Source organism: Pelmatolapia mariae, linkage group LG6 (assembly GCF_036321145.2).
Source record: "Pelmatolapia mariae isolate MD_Pm_ZW linkage group LG6, Pm_UMD_F_2, whole genome shotgun sequence".
NCBI classification, from domain to species: domain Eukaryota; kingdom Metazoa; phylum Chordata; class Actinopteri; order Cichliformes; family Cichlidae; genus Pelmatolapia; species Pelmatolapia mariae.
The window spans coordinates 1,445,921-1,460,150 of record NC_086232.1 but is presented as its reverse complement, the minus strand read 5'-3'; the positions used below and the strand labels follow the sequence as shown (position 1 = coordinate 1,460,150).

Below are 14,230 nucleotides of genomic sequence, written 5' to 3'. Positions count from 1 at the left end.
CACCAGGGCCTGTGCTGCTTGCTGTGGGCCTGTAGCTCTGGATTAGGCCATGAACACCACACCAAAGTCTGTGGCTCTGGCTGAGGCAATCTACAACACAACATGGCCAGTGCTTCCGGATGTGGACCTGTGCAGCCAGCTTAGGACACCTACACCACACCAAGGCCTGTGGCTCTGTCTGAGGCCGTCTACACCACACCAGGACCTGTGCTACTGGCTGAGGCCATGGACACCTCTTCAGGGCCTGTGGCTTTGTCTGAGGCCATGGACACCTCTTCAGGGCCTGTGGCTTTGTCTGAGGCCATGTACAGCACACCAGGGCCTGTGGCTCTGGATGAGTTCGTCTACAACACACCAAGGACTGTGCTGCTGGATTAGGCAATGTTCATCACACCAGGGCCTGTGCGGCTGGCTGAGGCTATCTACACCACACCAGGGCCTGTGGTGCTGGCTGAGGCCAACTACACCAAACAAGGGCCTGTGGCTCTGTCTGAGGCCATCTACACCACACCAGGGCCAGTGCTTCTGGCTGAGGCCATGGACACCACACCAGGGCCTGTGCTTCTTGCTGTGGACCTGTGCAGCCAGCTTAGGCCACCTACACCACACCAGGGCCTGTGCTTCTGGCTGTGGACCTGTGCAGCCAGGTTAGGCCACCTACACCACACCAGGGCCTGTGGCTCTGGCTGAAGCCGTCTACATCACACCAGGTCCTGTGCTTCTGGTTGTGGACCTGTGCAGCCAGGTTAGGCCACCTACACCACGCCAGGGCCTGTGCTTCTGGTTGTGGACCTGTGCAGCCAGCTTAGGCCACCTACACCACACCAGGGCCTGTGGCTCTGGCTGAGGCCGTCTACATCAAACCAGGGCCTGTGCTACTGGCTGAGGCCATGGACACCACACGAAGACCTGTGCTGCTGGCTGAAGCTATGGACACCACACCAGGGCATTTGGCTCTGGCTGAGGCCATGAACACCACACCAGGGCCTGTGGCTCTGTCTGAGGCCAGCTACACCACACCAGGGCCAGTGCTTCTGGCTGAGGCCATGGACACCACACCAGGGCCTGTGCTGCTGGCTGAGGCCATGGACACCACACCAGGACCTGTGCTGCTGGCTGAGGCCAACTACACCCCACCAGGGCATGTGGCTCTGTCTGAGGCCATCTACACCACACCAGGGCCAGTGCTTCTGGCTGAGGCCATGGACACCACAACAGGGCCTGTGCTGTTGGCTGAGGCTATGGACACCACACCAGTGCCTGTGGCTCTGGCTGAGGCCATGTACACCACCCCCGGGCCTTTGATGCTGGCTGAGGCCAACTACACCACACCAGGTCCTGTGGCTCTGGCTGAGGCCATTTACACCACACCAGGGCCTGTGTTGCTGATCAAAGGCTAAAATGAGTCCTTTGGTTAGGGTATTAGGCAAGCATGCAGTTACCATTAACACTGTAGTTAAATTGGAGGCTTGTGTTCGTAACTGCGAGTATTGGCCACCTCACTACTTGATACCATAAATTGACGCTTTGTGCTGACGCCAGCAGCTTACGGCCATACCGCCTTGCCAAAGCCCGATCTCGTCTGATCTCGGAAGCTATGCAAGGTTGGGCTTGGTTAGTACTTGGATGGGAGACTGCCTGGGAATACCAGGTGCTGTAAGCATTTGCTTTTCATGTCACTTAGCTGGTTTTGATCCAGAGAAGGAGGGTGTTGGTGTCAATTAATGAGGCCACATTAACGACATTCCTTTTGGCTGTTTTCAGCAATGTCTTGTGCTGCCGGGTGAGGCCATCCGCACCACACCGAGACCTATTCTGCTAACATAGGTCATCTAAATTACACCAGGGCCTGTGGCCTGCGCTGACGCCGTCTACATTACACCAGGGCCTGTGCTTCTGGCTGAGACCATGGACACCACACCAGGACCTGTGCTGCTGGCTGAGGCTTTGGACACCACCCCAGGGCCTGTGGCTCTGGCTGAGGCCATTTACACCACACAGGGCCTGTGGCTTCTGGCTGTGGACCTGTGCAGCCAGCTTAGGCCACCTACACCACACCAGGGCCTGTGGCTCTGGCAGAAGCCGTCTACATCACACCAGGTCCTGTGCTTCTGGTTGTGGACCTGTGCAGCCAGGTTAGGCCACCTACACCACGCCAGGGCCTGTGCTTCTGGCTGTGGACCTGTGCAGCCAGCTTAGGCCACCTACACCACACCAGGGCCTGTGGCTCTGGCTGAGGCCATCTACATCACACCAGGGCCTGTGCTACTGGCTGAGGCCATGGACACCACACCAAGACCTGTGCTGCTGGCTGAAGCTATGGACACCACACCAGGGCATTTGGCTCTGGCTGAGGCCATGAACACCACACCAGGGCCTGTGGCTCTGGCTGAGGCCAGCTACACCACACCACGGCCAGTGCATCTGGCTGAGGCCATGGACACCACACCAGGGCCTGTGCTGCTGGCTGTGGACCTGTGCAGCCAGCTTAGGCCACCTACACCACACCATGGCCTGTGGCTCTGGCTGAAGCAGTCTACATCACACCAGGGCCTGTGCTACTGGCTGAGGCCATGGACACCACACAGGGCCTGTGCTGCTGACTGAGGCAACCTACACCACAACAGGGCCTGTGGCTCCTGATGAGGCCATCTACAACACACCAAGGGCCTGTGTCTCTGGCTGAGACCATCTACACCACACCAGGGCCTGTGCCTCTAGCTGAGGCCATGTACACCACACCAGGGCCTGTGCTGCTGGCTGTGGACCTGTGCAGCCAGCTTAGGCCACCTACACCACACCAGGGCCTGTGCTACTGGCTGAGGCCATGGACACCACACCAGGACCTGTGCTGCTGGCTGAGGCTATGGACACCACCCCAGAGCCTTTGGATCTGGCTGAGGCCATGTACACCACACACGGCCTGTGGCTCTGGATGAGGCCGTCTACAACACACCAAGGGCTGTACTACTGGATGAGGCCATGTTTATCACCCCAGGGCCTGTGCTGCTGGCTGAGGCCAACTACACCACACAAGGGCCTGTGTCTCTGGCTGAGATCATCTACACCACACCAGGGCCTGTGCCTCTAGCTGAGGCCATGTACACCACACCAGGGCTTGTGCTGCTGGCTGTGGACCTGTGCAGCCAGCTTAGGCCACCTACACCACACCAGGGCCTGTGCTACTGGCTGAGGCCATGGACACCACACCAAGGCCTGTGCTGCTGGCTGAGGCTATGGACACCACACCAGTGCCTGTGGCTCTGGCTTAGGCCATGTACACCACCCCCGGGCCTTTGATGCTGGCTGAGGTCATGAACACCACACCAGGTCCTGTGGCTCTGGCTGAGGCCATCTACATCACACCAGGGCCAGTGTTTCTGGCTGAGGCGATGGACACCACACCAGGACCTGTGCTGCTGGCTGAGGCCAACTACACCACAACAGGAGCTGTGCTGCTGGCTGAGCTATGGACACCACACCAGGGCCTGTGCTGCTTGCTGTGGGCCTGTAGCTCTGGCTTAGGCCATGAACACCACACCAAGGTCTGTGGCTCTGGCTGAGGCAATCTACAACACAACAGGGCCTGAGCTTCCGGATGTGGACCTGTGCAGCCAGCTTAGGCCACCTACACCACACCAAGGCCTGTGGCTCTGTCTGAGGCCGTCTACACCACACCAGGACCTGTGCTACTGGCTGAGGCCATGGACACCTCTTCAAGGCCTGTGGCTCTGTCTGAGGCCGTCTACACCACACCAGGACCTGTGCTACTGGCTGAGGCCATGGACACCTCTTCAGGGCCTGTGGCTTTGTCTGAGGCCATGTACACCACACCAGGGCCTGTGGCTCTGGATGAGGTCGTCTACAACACACCAAGGACTGTGCTGCTGGATGAGGCAATGTTCATCACACCAGGGCCTGTGCGGCTGGCTGAGGCTATGGACACCACACCAGGGCCTGTGGTGCTGGCTGAGGCCAACTACACCAAACAAGGGCCTGTGGCTCTGTCTGAGGCCATCTACACCACACCAGGGCCAGTGCTTCTGGCTGAGGCCATGGACACCACACCAGGGCCTGTGCTGCTGGCTGAGGCCATGGACACCACACCAGGACCTGTGCTGCTGGCTGAGGCCAACTACACCCCACCAGGGCATGTGGCTCTGTCTGAGGCCATCTACACCACACCAGGGCCAGTGCTTCTGGCTGAGGCCATGGACACCACAACAGGGCCTGTGCTGTTGGCTGAGGCTATGGACACCACACCAGTGCCTGTGGCTCTGGCTGAGGCCATGTACACCACCCCCGGGCCTTTGATGCTGGCTGAGGCCAACTACACCACACCAGGTCCTGTGGCTCTGGCTGAGGCCATTTACACCACACCAGGGCCTGTGTTGCTGATCAAAGGCTAAAATGAGTCCTTTGGTTAGGGTATTAGGCAAGCATGCAGTTACCATTAACACTGTAGTTAAATTGGAGGCTTGTGTTCGTAACTGCGAGTATTGGCCACCTCACTACTTGATACCATAAATTGACGCTTTGTGCTGACGCCAGCAGCTTACGGCCATACCGCCTTGCCAAAGCCTGATCTCGTCTGATCTCGGAAGCTATGCAAGGTTGGGCTTGGTTAGTACTTGGATGGGAGACTGCCTGGGAATACCAGGTGCTGTAAGAATTTGCTTTTCATGTCACTGAGCTGATTTTGATCCAGAGAAGGAGGGTGTTGGTGTCCATTAATGAGGCCACATTAACGACATTCCTTTTGGCTGTTTTCAGCAATGTCTTGTGCTGCCGGGTGAGGCCATCCGCACCACACCGAAGCCTATTCTGCTAACATAGGTCATCTAAATTACACCAGGGCCTGTGGCCTGCGCTGACGCCGTCTACATTACACCAGGGCCTGTGCTTCTGGCTGAGACCATGGACACCACACCAGGACCTGTGCTGCTGGCTGAGGCTTTGGACACCACCCCAGGGCCTGTGGCTCTGGCTGAGGCCATTTACACCACACAGGGCCTGTGCTTCTGGCTGTGGACCTGTGCAGCCAGCTTAGGCCACCTACACCACACCAGGGCCTGTGGCTCTGGCTGAAGCCGTCTACATCACACCAGGTCCTGTGCTTCTGGTTGTGGACCTGTGCAGCCAGGTTAGGCCACCTACACCACGCCAGGGCCTGTGCTTCTGGTTGTGGACCTGTGCAGCCAGCTTAGGCCACCTACACCACACCAGGGCCTGTGGCTCTGGCTGAGGCCGTCTACATCACACCAGGGCCTGTGCTACTGGCTGAGGCCATGGACACCACACCAAGACCTGTGCTGCTGGCTGAAGCTATGGACACCACACCAGGGCATTTGGCTCTGGCTGAGGCCATGAACACCACACCAGGGCCTGTGGCTCTGGCTGAGGCCAGCTACACCACACCACGGCCAGTGCATCTGGCTGAGGCCATGGACACCACCCCATGGCCTGTGGCTCTGGCTGAGGCCATTTACACCACACCAGGACCTGTGCTGCTGGCTGAGGCTTTGGACACCACCCCATGGCCTGTGGCTCTGGCTGAGGCCATTTACACCACACAGGGCCTGTGCTTCTGGCTGTGGACCTGTGCAGCCAGCTTAGGCCACCTTCACCACACCAGGGCCTGTGCTTCTGGCTGTGGACCTGTGCAGCCAGGTTAGGCCACCTACACCACACCAGGGCCTGTGGCTCTGGCTGAAGCCGTCTACATCACACCAGGTCCTGTGCTTCTGGTTGTGGACCTGTGCAGCCAGGTTAGGCCACCTACACCACGCCAGGGCCTGTGCTTCTGGCTGTGGACCTGTGCAGCCAGCTTAGGCCACCTACACCACACCAGGGTCCTGTGGCTCTGGCTGAGGCCGTCTACATCACACCAGGGCCTGTGCTACTGGCTGAGGCCATGGACACCACACCAAGACCTGTGCTGCTGGCTGAAGCTATGGACACCACACCAGGGCATTTGGCTCTGGCTGAGGCCATGAACACCACACCAGGGCCTGTGGCTCTGGCTGAGGCCAGCTACACCACACCACGGCCAGTGCATCTGGTTGAGGCCATGGACACCACACCAGGGCCTGTACTGCTGGCTGTGGACCTGTGCAGCCAGCTTAGGCCACCTACACCACACCATGGCCTGTGGCTCTGGCTGAAGCAGTCTACATCACACCAGGGCCTGTGCTACTGGCTGAGGCCATGCACACCACACAGGGCCTGTGGTGCTGACTGAGGCAACCTACACCACAACAGGGCCTGTGGCTCCTGATGAGGCCATCTACAACACACCAAGGGCCTGTGTCTCTGGCTGAGACCATCTACACCACACCAGGGCCTGTGCCTCTAGCTGAGGCCATGTACACCACACCAGGGCCTGTGCTGCTGGCTGTGGACCTGTGCAGCCAGCTTAGGCCACCTACACCACACCAGGGCCTGTGCTACTGGCTGAGGCCATGGACACCACACCAGGACCTGTGCTGCTGGCTGAGGCTATGGACACCACCCCAGAGCCTTTGGATCTGGCTGAGGCCATGTACACCACACACGGCCTGTGGCTCTGGATGAGGCCGTCTACAACACACCAAGGGCTGTACTACTGGATGAGGCCATGTTTATCACCCCAGGGCCTGTGCTGCTGGCTGAGGCCAACTACACCACACAAGGGCCTGTGTCTCTGGCTGAGATCATCTACACCACACCAGGGCCTGTGCCTCTAGCTGAGGCCATGTACACCACACCAGGGCTTGTGCTGCTGGCTGTGGACCTGTGCGGCCAGCTTAGGCCACCTACACCACACCAGGGCCTGTGCTACTGGCTGAGGCTATGGACACCACACCAGTGCCTGTGGCTCTGGCTGAGGCCATGTACACCACCCCCGAGCCTTTGATGCTGGCTGAGGTCATGAACACCACACCAGGTCCTGTGGCTCTGGCTGAGGCCATCTACATCACACCAGGGCCAGTGTTTCTGGCTGAGGCGATGGACACCACACCAGGACCTGTGCTGCTGGCTGAGGCCAACTACACCACACCAGGAGCTGTGCTGCTGGCTGAGCTATGGACACCACACCAGGGCCTGTGCTGCTTGCTGTGGGCCTGTAGCTCTGGATTAGGCCATGAACACCACACCAAAGTCTGTGGCTCTGGCTGAGGCAATCTACAACACAACATGGCCAGTGCTTCCGGATGTGGACCTGTGCAGCCAGCTTAGGACACCTACACCACACCAAGGCCTGTGGCTCTGTCTGAGGCCGTCTACACCACACCAGGACCTGTGCTACTGGCTGAGGCCATGGACACCTCTTCAGGGCCTGTGGCTTTGTCTGAGGCCATGGACACCTCTTCAGGGCCTGTGGCTTTGTCTGAGGCCATGTACAGCACACCAGGGCCTGTGGCTCTGGATGAGTTCGTCTACAACACACCAAGGACTGTGCTGCTGGATTAGGCAATGTTCATCACACCAGGGCCTGTGCGGCTGGCTGAGGCTATCTACACCACACCAGGGCCTGTGGTGCTGGCTGAGGCCAACTACACCAAACAAGGGCCTGTGGCTCTGTCTGAGGCCATCTACACCACACCAGGGCCAGTGCTTCTGGCTGAGGCCATGGACACCACACCAGGGCCTGTGCTTCTTGCTGTGGACCTGTGCAGCCAGCTTAGGCCACCTACACCACACCAGGGCCTGTGCTTCTGGCTGTGGACCTGTGCAGCCAGGTTAGGCCACCTACACCACACCAGGGCCTGTGGCTCTGGCTGAAGCCGTCTACATCACACCAGGTCCTGTGCTTCTGGTTGTGGACCTGTGCAGCCAGGTTAGGCCACCTACACCACGCCAGGGCCTGTGCTTCTGGTTGTGGACCTGTGCAGCCAGCTTAGGCCACCTACACCACACCAGGGCCTGTGGCTCTGGCTGAGGCCGTCTACATCAAACCAGGGCCTGTGCTACTGGCTGAGGCCATGGACACCACACGAAGACCTGTGCTGCTGGCTGAAGCTATGGACACCACACCAGGGCATTTGGCTCTGGCTGAGGCCATGAACACCACACCAGGGCCTGTGGCTCTGTCTGAGGCCAGCTACACCACACCAGGGCCAGTGCTTCTGGCTGAGGCCATGGACACCACACCAGGGCCTGTGCTGCTGGCTGAGGCCATGGACACCACACCAGGACCTGTGCTGCTGGCTGAGGCCAACTACACCCCACCAGGGCATGTGGCTCTGTCTGAGGCCATCTACACCACACCAGGGCCAGTGCTTCTGGCTGAGGCCATGGACACCACAACAGGGCCTGTGCTGTTGGCTGAGGCTATGGACACCACACCAGTGCCTGTGGCTCTGGCTGAGGCCATGTACACCACCCCCGGGCCTTTGATGCTGGCTGAGGCCAACTACACCACACCAGGTCCTGTGGCTCTGGCTGAGGCCATTTACACCACACCAGGGCCTGTGTTGCTGATCAAAGGCTAAAATGAGTCCTTTGGTTAGGGTATTAGGCAAGCATGCAGTTACCATTAACACTGTAGTTAAATTGGAGGCTTGTGTTCGTAACTGCGAGTATTGGCCACCTCACTACTTGATACCATAAATTGACGCTTTGTGCTGACGCCAGCAGCTTACGGCCATACCGCCTTGCCAAAGCCCGATCTCGTCTGATCTCGGAAGCTATGCAAGGTTGGGCTTGGTTAGTACTTGGATGGGAGACTGCCTGGGAATACCAGGTGCTGTAAGCATTTGCTTTTCATGTCACTTAGCTGGTTTTGATCCAGAGAAGGAGGGTGTTGGTGTCAATTAATGAGGCCACATTAACGACATTCCTTTTGGCTGTTTTCAGCAATGTCTTGTGCTGCCGGGTGAGGCCATCCGCACCACACCGAGACCTATTCTGCTAACATAGGTCATCTAAATTACACCAGGGCCTGTGGCCTGCGCTGACGCCGTCTACATTACACCAGGGCCTGTGCTTCTGGCTGAGACCATGGACACCACACCAGGACCTGTGCTGCTGGCTGAGGCTTTGGACACCACCCCAGGGCCTGTGGCTCTGGCTGAGGCCATTTACACCACACAGGGCCTGTGGCTTCTGGCTGTGGACCTGTGCAGCCAGCTTAGGCCACCTACACCACACCAGGGCCTGTGGCTCTGGCAGAAGCCGTCTACATCACACCAGGTCCTGTGCTTCTGGTTGTGGACCTGTGCAGCCAGGTTAGGCCACCTACACCACGCCAGGGCCTGTGCTTCTGGCTGTGGACCTGTGCAGCCAGCTTAGGCCACCTACACCACACCAGGGCCTGTGGCTCTGGCTGAGGCCATCTACATCACACCAGGGCCTGTGCTACTGGCTGAGGCCATGGACACCACACCAAGACCTGTGCTGCTGGCTGAAGCTATGGACACCACACCAGGGCATTTGGCTCTGGCTGAGGCCATGAACACCACACCAGGGCCTGTGGCTCTGGCTGAGGCCAGCTACACCACACCACGGCCAGTGCATCTGGCTGAGGCCATGGACACCACACCAGGGCCTGTGCTGCTGGCTGTGGACCTGTGCAGCCAGCTTAGGCCACCTACACCACACCATGGCCTGTGGCTCTGGCTGAAGCAGTCTACATCACACCAGGGCCTGTGCTACTGGCTGAGGCCATGGACACCACACAGGGCCTGTGCTGCTGACTGAGGCAACCTACACCACAACAGGGCCTGTGGCTCCTGATGAGGCCATCTACAACACACCAAGGGCCTGTGTCTCTGGCTGAGACCATCTACACCACACCAGGGCCTGTGCCTCTAGCTGAGGCCATGTACACCACACCAGGGCCTGTGCTGCTGGCTGTGGACCTGTGCAGCCAGCTTAGGCCACCTACACCACACCAGGGCCTGTGCTACTGGCTGAGGCCATGGACACCACACCAGGACCTGTGCTGCTGGCTGAGGCTATGGACACCACCCCAGAGCCTTTGGATCTGGCTGAGGCCATGTACACCACACACGGCCTGTGGCTCTGGATGAGGCCGTCTACAACACACCAAGGGCTGTACTACTGGATGAGGCCATGTTTATCACCCCAGGGCCTGTGCTGCTGGCTGAGGCCAACTACACCACACAAGGGCCTGTGTCTCTGGCTGAGATCATCTACACCACACCAGGGCCTGTGCCTCTAGCTGAGGCCATGTACACCACACCAGGGCTTGTGCTGCTGGCTGTGGACCTGTGCAGCCAGCTTAGGCCACCTACACCACACCAGGGCCTGTGCTACTGGCTGAGGCCATGGACACCACACCAAGGCCTGTGCTGCTGGCTGAGGCTATGGACACCACACCAGTGCCTGTGGCTCTGGCTTAGGCCATGTACACCACCCCCGGGCCTTTGATGCTGGCTGAGGTCATGAACACCACACCAGGTCCTGTGGCTCTGGCTGAGGCCATCTACATCACACCAGGGCCAGTGTTTCTGGCTGAGGCGATGGACACCACACCAGGACCTGTGCTGCTGGCTGAGGCCAACTACACCACAACAGGAGCTGTGCTGCTGGCTGAGCTATGGACACCACACCAGGGCCTGTGCTGCTTGCTGTGGGCCTGTAGCTCTGGCTTAGGCCATGAACACCACACCAAGGTCTGTGGCTCTGGCTGAGGCAATCTACAACACAACAGGGCCTGAGCTTCCGGATGTGGACCTGTGCAGCCAGCTTAGGCCACCTACACCACACCAAGGCCTGTGGCTCTGTCTGAGGCCGTCTACACCACACCAGGACCTGTGCTACTGGCTGAGGCCATGGACACCTCTTCAAGGCCTGTGGCTCTGTCTGAGGCCGTCTACACCACACCAGGACCTGTGCTACTGGCTGAGGCCATGGACACCTCTTCAGGGCCTGTGGCTTTGTCTGAGGCCATGTACACCACACCAGGGCCTGTGGCTCTGGATGAGGTCGTCTACAACACACCAAGGACTGTGCTGCTGGATGAGGCAGTGTTCATCACACCAGGGCCTGTGCGGCTGGCTGAGGCTATGGACACCACACAGGGCCTGTGCTGCTGACTGAGGCAACCTACACCACAACAGGGCCTGTGGCTCCTGATGAGGCCATCTACAACACACCAAGGGCCTGTGTCTCTGGCTGAGACCATCTACACCACACCAGGGCCTGTGCCTCTAGCTGAGGCCATGTACACCACACCAGGGCCTGTGCTGCTGGCTGTGGACCTGTGCAGCCAGCTTAGGCCATCTACACCACACCAGGGCCAGTGCTTCTGGCTGAGGCTATGGACACCACACCAGTGCCTGTGGCTCTGGCTGAGGCCATGTACACCACCCCCGGGCCTTTGATGCTGGCTGAGGCCAACTACACCACACCAGGACCTGTGCTGCTGGCTGAGGCCAACTACACCCCACCAGGGCATGTGGCTCTGTCTGAGGCCATCTACACCACACCAGGGCCAGTGCTTCTGGCTGAGGCCATGGACACCACAACAGGGCCTGTGCTGTTGGCTGAGGCTATGGACACCACACCAGTGCCTGTGGCTCTGGCTGAGGCCATGTACACCACCCCCGGGCCTTTGATGCTGGCTGAGGCCAACTACACCACACCAGGTCCTGTGGCTCTGGCTGAGGCCATTTACACCACACCAGGGCCTGTGTTGCTGATCAAAGGCTAAAATGAGTCCTTTGGTTAGGGTATTAGGCAAGCATGCAGTTACCATTAACACTGTAGTTAAATTGGAGGCTTGTGTTCGTAACTGCGAGTATTGGCCACCTCACTACTTGATACCATAAATTGACGCTTTGTGCTGACGCCAGCAGCTTACGGCCATACCGCCTTGCCAAAGCCCGATCTCGTCTGATCTCGGAAGCTATGCAAGGTTGGGCTTGGTTAGTACTTGGATGGGAGACTGCCTGGGAATACCAGGTGCTGTAAGCATTTGCTTTTCATGTCACTGAGCTGGTTTTGATCCAGAGAAGGAGGGTGTTGGTGTCCATTAATGAGGCCACATTAACGACATTCCTTTTGGCTGTTTTCAGCAATGTCTTGTGCTGCCGGGTGAGACCATCCGCACCACACCGAGGCCTATTCTGCTAACATAGGTCATCTAAATTACACCAGGGCCTGTGGCCTGCGCTGACGCCGTCTACATTACACCAGGGCCTGTGCTTCTGGCTGAGACCATGGACACCACACCAGGACCTGTGCTGCTGGCTGAGGCTTTGGACACCACCCCAGGGCCTGTGGCTCTGGCTGAGGCCATTTACACCACACAGGGCCTGTGCTTCTGGCTGTGGACCTGTGCAGCCAGGTTAGGCCACCTACACCACACCAGGGCCTGTGGCTCTGGCTGAGGCCGTCTACATCACACCAGGTCCTGTGCTTCTGGTTGTGGACCTGTGCAGCCAGGTTAGGCCACCTACACCACGCCAGGGCCTGTGCTTCTGGTTGTGGACCTGTGCAGCCAGCTTAGGCCACCTACACCACACCAGGGCCTGTGGCTCTGGCTGAGGCCGTCTACATCACACCAGGGCCTGTGCTACTGGCTGAGGCCATGGACACCACACCAAGACCTGTGCTGCTGGCTGAAGCTATGGACACCACACCAGGGCATTTGGCTCTGGCTGAGGCCATGAACACCACACCAGGGCCTGTGGCTCTGGCTGAGGCCAGCTACACCACACCACGGCCAGTGCATCTGGCTGAGGCCATGGACACCACACCAGGGCCTGTACTGCTGGCTGTGGACCTGTGCAGCCAGCTTAGGCCACCTACACCACACCATGGCCTGTGGCTCTGGCTGAAGCAGTCTACATCACACCAGGTCCTGTGCTACTGGCTGAGGCCATGCACACCACACAGGGCCTGTGGTGCTGACTGAGGCAACCTACACCACAACAGGGCCTGTGGCTCCTGATGAGGCCATCTACAACACACCAAGGGCCTGTGCCTCTAGCTGAGACCATCTACACCACACCAGGGCCTGTGCCTCTAGCTGAGGCCATGTACACCGCAACAGGGCCTGTGCTGCTGGCTGTGGACCTGTGCAGCCAGCTTAGGCCACCTACACCACACCAGGGCCTGTGCTACTGGCTGAGGCCATGGACACCACACCAGGACCTGTGCTGCTGGCTGAGGCTATGGACACCACCCCAGAGCCTTTGGATCTGGCTGAGGCCATGTACACCACACACGGCCTGTGGCTCTGGATGAGGCCGTCTACAACACACCAAGGGCTGTACTACTGGATGAGGCCATGTTTATCACCCCAGGGCCTGTGCTGCTGGCTGAGGCCAACTACACCACACAAGGGCCTGTGTCTCTGGCTGAGATCATCTACACCACACCAGGGCCTGTGCCTCTAGCTGAGGCCATGTACACCACACCAGGGCTTGTGCTGCTGGCTGTGGACCTGTGCAGCCAGCTTAGGCCACCTACACCACACCAGGGCCTGTGCTACTGGCTGAGGCCATTGACACCACACCAAGGCCTGTGCTGCTGGCTGAGGCTATGGACACCACACCAGTGCCTGTGGCTCTGGCTGAGGCCATGTACACCACCCCCGGGCCTTTGATGCTGGCTGAGGTCATGAACACCACACCAGGTCCTGTGGCTCTGGCTGAGGCCATCTACATCACACCAGGGCCAGTGTTTCTGGCTGAGGCGATGGACACCACACCAGGACCTGTGCTGCTGGCTGAGGCCATGGACACCACACCAGGACCTGTGCTGCTGGCTGAGGCCAACTACACCACAACAGGAGCTGTGCTGCTGGCTGAGCTATGAACACCACACCAGGGCCTGTGCTGCTTGCTGTGGGCCTGTAGCTCTGGCTTAGGCCATGAACACCACACCAAGGTCTGTGGCTCTGGCTGAGGCAATCTACAACACAACAGGGCCAGTTCTTCCGGATGTGGACCTGTGCAGCTAGCTTAGGACATCTACACCACACCAAGGACTGTGGCTCTGTCTGAGGCCGTCTACACCACACCAGGACCTGTGCTACTGGCTGAGGCCATGGACACCTCTTCAGGGCCTGTGGCTTTGTCTGAGGCCATGGACACCTCTTCAGGGCCTGTGGCTTTGTCTGAGGCCATGTACACCACACCAGGGCCTGTGGCTCTGGATGAGTTCGTCTACAACACACCAAGGACTGTGCTGCTGGATGAGGCAATGTTCATCACACCAGGGCCTGTGCGGCTGGCTGAGACTATGGACACCACACCAGGGCCTGTGGTGCTGGCCG

The 14,230-nt window shown here is 59.1% G+C and overlaps 3 non-coding genes and 1 pseudogene across 3 annotated transcripts; all 4 read left to right on the top strand.

Annotated features, from left to right (window-relative positions):
* The first annotated feature begins 1,544 nt into the window (after window positions 1-1,544).
* Window positions 1,545-1,663, top strand: LOC134630115 (5S ribosomal RNA). The gene has a single exon (XR_010094181.1). It is a non-coding gene; the product is annotated as a 5S ribosomal RNA (ribosomal RNA).
* Window positions 1,664-4,553: 2,890 nt separating this feature from the next.
* LOC134630000 (5S ribosomal RNA) lies at window positions 4,554-4,672 on the top strand (annotated as a pseudogene).
* A 3,946-nt stretch (window positions 4,673-8,618) lies between these two features.
* Window positions 8,619-8,737, top strand: LOC134630114 (5S ribosomal RNA). Its single transcript, XR_010094180.1, has one exon. It is a non-coding gene; the product is annotated as a 5S ribosomal RNA (ribosomal RNA).
* A 3,066-nt stretch (window positions 8,738-11,803) lies between these two features.
* LOC134630103 (5S ribosomal RNA) lies at window positions 11,804-11,922 on the top strand. The gene has a single exon (XR_010094172.1). It is a non-coding gene; the product is annotated as a 5S ribosomal RNA (ribosomal RNA).
* The last annotated feature ends 2,308 nt before the right edge of the window (window positions 11,923-14,230 follow it).